Below are 6,000 nucleotides of genomic sequence, written 5' to 3'. Positions count from 1 at the left end.
GATATGGAGCATTGTTGATTATTTTACTTCTTTGGAAACTTGTATGGCTCCTCCAGGGACTATGAGATCTAGTCCTACAGGAGGAGGCTTCCAGGTCAGTTTCAGCCTGATTCCTCCAAGTCCTGTGTTCAAAGTGTGTGTTGTATTCAGCAATAGAGTTTCACCTCCAAGTTCTAGGAGACAACAAAGGGCAACTGGCAATAGCCTGTATTATTTTAGGAATCTCTTCTTCCATGACCAACAACTTGAAGGGTGATTTTCTATGCCTGGCACTGGTTTCTTTTGTTGTTGTTAAATAAATAATAGCTCTTGGGGGAAGCATTATCATCCCAGGTAGCCCAGGTAGCATAACTTCATTTAAACCACACACACACACACACACACACACACACACACACACACAGATGTGTATATATATATATATATATATACACATCTGTGTGTGTGTATGTATATATACTATAATATTATGTATAATATTATATATAATATAATGTATATAGTATAATATATAATGCACAATACATATTATATAATATATACATAATATATAGTATATAAACATGATTAATATATGATATATGGTATATAATATATAACACATGGTATATGATATATAATTAATATACAATATATACTATATGTTACATACTATATACTACATATTACATATGATATATTATATACTATAATATATAATGCAATATATAATTATATAAAATATGAAATAGTATAATAATAGTGTAATAGTATAATAGTATAAAAATAGTATAATAATAAATAATGTATGATATACAATATAAAAACATATAATTAATTCATAATATATAAAATATATAATATGTTATATATATATTTAAGTAAGAATAATATGTGTTTCTTTATTTCTTTTTCAAACATCCATGGCTTAACTTATATTTTTCATAACAGTCTTAGTACCTCTTGTGACTTTATTTGCATGTGTAAAAATAAAGCAAAAGATTCATAGATAGAAAATTAAGGAAACCCTAAAATAACAAAAGTTCTGAGATAAATATAGTGAAATTTTACAAGTTATAAATACAAGATTTTAGCTTTTGGAGAAATGAATCATCTTCCATAAGTGACATCTTAAGGTTAGCTTGAGGCTTCTTTAGTAACTTGTAAAATAATACTTTTACAGTTAAAGCAATTTCATTTATTATGCTTTCCCTTAAAATATTTGCAAGAAATTAGCATAATTTAAAGCTAAATGGTAATTTAGAAATATATTCCAGCCTGTCTCCATAATCTTTTCAAAATCATTAAAATATGGAAAAATCGTTTAGTCTATATAAAATGGCTCAACCTTTTAATAATTTGGTTATGTTTTACACTGATTATAGTTATTGGTGCCATGTACAGTTTTACACATAAGGAAACATAAATAAGAAAGAGAAACTCGACTAACTTGTTAGAGAAGCCACAGCTAAATATCCCAAATGAGAAACTTAAATCATGAAAGTTTGTTGTTTCTCCATCCTAGACAACTGGGAATCCAAGATGCGTTGTATAGTGAGCACTTCGGTTTCTTAGAAAACCCAGCTAGGTTGTGTGAATATATTTTTGTTTTAAACCTAGGTCTGGGATGCGGTGCTGCTTCAGATTGTCCACTATAATTGTCTCATGCTGTAGCGGGGCGTTATTTTTTGCCAGCTGCAGACAGCTTATGTTTGGCATTCTGGGGACTCGTGAGAGAATATAAGTGGGAGAGCCCAGAGAGGGCCTGTGGTGGTGACTGTGCCCCACTGCTGCCCCTCCACCCCCACTGTTGCCCGAGTTGCTGCCCTCCTCCTCCTTCCCCATCCCCAGCTGCCACTGTGGACCCCACTACTGCCAGATCTTCTTGTTGCAGTTTGTCAAGTGGTCATGAGCAAAGCGACGAGACGAAGAAATTGGATATCCTGAGGGTGGAGATTGAACTGCTCCAAGGAACCGGATGTCCCTAATCAGAAGGAAGACATAGACCCTTTTAGATTATACCCCTTTCCCCTCTAACTTTCTTTGTCTTCTGCCTAGTATCGGGTTGGGGGCTTGGAAGGTATTAGGATGGAATAAGGGTTGGAAGAGTAGCAGATAATACAACCCAATAAGATAGCGTTAGAAAAACAAGCCCACAGCTCCTTCTGAGCACCGGGTAGGAGACTATGGCCAGGCTTCTTCTCCAGCTCTGTAAAGCTGCCGCTGCCTTTGCTATTCCTGTAGAAAGAACCACAGTCTGGATCTCTGCTCTCATCCGTACATGGCATTTTACCCAAGTGCACATAGTTTCCCAGATTTCCCCTCCATTTATTTAAAAGAAAGAAAGAAAGAAAGAAAGAAAGAAAGAAAGAAAGAAAGAAAGAAAGAAAGAAAGGATACATTTTATTTCTTCTTTAAGAACTATGTACATACATGTGTTTTGATCAAATCTACCCTACTCTTTCCACTCCCCTCTCAACTTCATGTACCCATTAAAGTAACCATGCGCGTGGTCATAAGACCAAATTCTGAAACAATAACAGCATCTCAGGGGCCACATCCCTGAAGGAGACAGAAGTTCATTCCTTCAGCAGCCACAAATAACTGTTCAGCTATACGAGAAATCCATGAGCCTCTTCCCTAAACCGTGTTGGAATTTGATCTGCAGGTGTACGAACCCACAACTTCTGTGTTCATTTGTGCAACCTGGCTCACCTTGAATATGAGAACACTGTTTCGCAGCAGTCTTCCACAACCTCTGGCTCTTACAACCTTTATCATCTTCCATGATGATCCCTGAGCTTTAGGGGTATGTGATATAGATGCTATGGATAACACCATTTTATTTTATTTTAAGCACACAGTATCTTCAGACACCTCCAGAAGAAGGCATTGGATTCCATTACAGACGGTTGTAGTTGCTGTGAATCGAACTCATGACCTCTGGAAGAGCAGCCAGTGCTCTTAACCGCTGAGCCATCTCTTCAGCTCAGATTACACCTTTTAAAGGAACACCCACCACACTACATCTTCATTAATCACCTCTGCAATGATCTAGTTCCAAATGATGTACGTTCTGAATCTTCACCCTCAAGTTCTAGCCTCCCATAGCTCCACCTCCTCACACCACCACTTCTGGGAGGAGGATTTCCATGATTCAATTTTGAGAGGGACAGTCTCCTTCTGGAGCCTGTAAAAAAATGTTCTTCAGCTTGTTTTGTTTTTACTGTGCTTAAGACATATTCTATATTTTTTTTATAACATTCAAATGTGTATGTACTACACCAAGGCCCTTTGCTCACATGGGCGCTGGATTTTCCAACCACAAGAACTTTACAGCTACACACTATCATGAACTACCATGTCTCTAAAAGTTATCAGCCACTCATGGTAGGCTTTCTTTGATTATAATCTTAGTAAAAATTTGCTTCTCTATATAAAATATACATAATCAAGTTCATCTAAAATATTCATATATATGAGACTTTTGTGCCCTGAAGCATTTGTGAATCCCCCAAAAGACCATCAAGAAGCCAAATTCAGTGCAATCACATTAGGGTCTCTTTATTCAAGCTCAAGCTTGAGCCATTCCACTGTCTCTGATGCAGGAGAATGGGAGGGGACCCCTAGCTCAGTTTGTGATAAGACTTTATAGAGGCAAGAAGGGGTAGCTGGCCTGGTACACATTGGATTGGGGGACCATTTTGGCCTTTAACATAATTGACTGGTGCTGGGAGCCAAACCATAAACTTCACTTCTGTTTTCCTCCTGATTGGTGGTTGTTAGTCAGAGGCAGGCTTGTAACCTGGAAGTGTAGATTTGTCGGGAAATAACCAAATGACCCTATTATATGCATTTTTAAAGAAAAATAAATGTTTTTTATTTATGTGTTTATGTTTGTCACATGCATGAAGGTACAGGAGGAAGCCAGAAGGATGACAGGTCCCCTGAGGCTGCAGTTACAGGGTGATGAGAACCAGTTGTGTCCTCTGGTAGAACCACAAGGGTTCTTAATAACACTCCTATAATGACTTTTTAATTTTATTTTTAATTTTTGAGACAGGGTTTCACTATGTAACCCAGGCTGTCCTGGAGCTCACTGTGTAGTTCTTGTTAGCCTCAAACTCACAAAGCTCGTCCTGCCTCTGGCCCCTGAGTGCTGGTTTTAAAGCCATGTGCTACTTTGCACAGCCCTGATTTTTCCATAATTATGACAGAGCCTTTGATATATCAACTTGATCTGCTCATGGTTTGCTAACATTATTCCGGCTGTTAGATTAATGTTGATATTCACATTTACCAACTTTTAGGCTTATTATTTGAGATGTTGCCTATCTTCCCTTAATGGCAAACTGTAAAATAATCCCTTCTTCCCCCCAAGGTGATTTTTATCAGGATTTTTATAATTAAATTTATTTTTTTATTTACTCCCTTTATAACCCAATGTTAGCCCTTCATCTCCTCCCAGTACTCCCCATTGTTCCTTCTCTTCTTTTGAGAAGGGGATGCCCCATATCTGGAAGTCAATACTCCTGCACATCAAGTTGCTACGGGACTAGGTGCATCCTCTCCCACTGAGGCCAGACAAGGCTGTCCATTTAAGAACCTGGGATCCACAGGCAGACAGGCAGGCAGGCAGGCAGGCAACAAACTCAAGGCTCTTGCTCCAGTTGTTTGGGGGACCTGCCATGAAGACCAAACTGCTTATCAGCCAGCTATGTGCAGGGGGCCTAGGTCCAGCCTGTGCTCTTTGGTTGGTGATTCAGTCTATGGGAGCCCCTAAGGGTCCAGTTTAGTTGACTCTGTTGATCTTCCTGCAAGTCCCTAACCTCTTCAGTTCCCTCAATCTTTCTCCCAACTCTTCTGTAAGACTCTCTGAGCTCTACTGTTTGGGTGTGAGTCTCTGCATTTCTTTCCATTGGCTGCTGGGTGGAGCCTCTCAGAATTCAGTTATGCTAGGTTCCTGTCTGCAAACATAACAAGAGTATTATTAATAATGTCAGGGATTGGTTTTTGCCCACGGGATGAGTCTCAATTTGGGGCAGTTATTGGTTGGCCGTTCCCTCTATCTCTGCTCTGTCTTTGTTCTTGTACATCTCGTAGGCAGGATATATTTTGGGTCAAAGGCTTTGTGGGTGGGTTGCTGTCCTTATCCCTCCACTGGCAATCCTACCTGGTTACAGGAAGTGGTCATTTTAGGAGGATTTTTTTTTTAAAATCACAGCCACAGAAGGAAATTAGAGCCCCTTATTATAAAATATAAATTTTTTTAGTGTAACTTGTAAAGTTTTTATAATTAGTATAATTTAGAGTAATTACTAGTGATATCTAACTAGGATATTTTATGTATAGGCCTCAAGAAACTTTCCTTTAAGGTATAGAAAATTGTATGAAACACCGCGATTTCTTACTGCTTCCCTCCGCCCCCTCAGAGTGTTCTCAAGGCAGACACTGAGCCTATGCAAGCTCAGCAGGGTAGCGGCTGCAAAGCCTTGGGCTGATCAGGCCCAGTGATTTTTTTGAGTTTTGTTTTTAAGCTTAAACACTTATTCAGAGTTTGTCTTTCACCGCCCAAGTTATTTGTTTTTAGAACGTGACATTTAATGTATGATTTTCAGGCAGAGCAAATTATTCTTTGAATCACTTCAGTGAATTTAGACAAGCGTACACATAAGCAGGACAAAAACTTCCCAGCATCCCCAGAGCTCTTCTCTGCTCTTTGTAGATAATGCTTCCTTGCAACGCTGATGGGCTCTCTGCTGATGGGCTCTCCGCCACTGGAGCCCTCCCTGCTTGTGGCTGTCATCAGTGAAATGCGGGGGTTTTTGTCAGTGATCTCCATTAGCATAAGCTTTTTGGGATTTGCATTAAGACATATCAGCAATTCATTTGGTGACGCTGCTAAGTAGCTTTGTCTTCCATGTCTCCTCAGTTCTCCATTTCACATTTTTATTTCTTAATTTCAGATGCTATGAGCAAAGACGCCATGGATTTTGTATTGGTCTATGAATATTCATTTTT

This window comes from Arvicanthis niloticus, chromosome 14 (assembly GCF_011762505.2).
Source record: "Arvicanthis niloticus isolate mArvNil1 chromosome 14, mArvNil1.pat.X, whole genome shotgun sequence".
NCBI lineage: Eukaryota > Metazoa > Chordata > Mammalia > Rodentia > Muridae > Arvicanthis > Arvicanthis niloticus.
Note: the sequence above shows the minus strand (reverse complement) of the source record.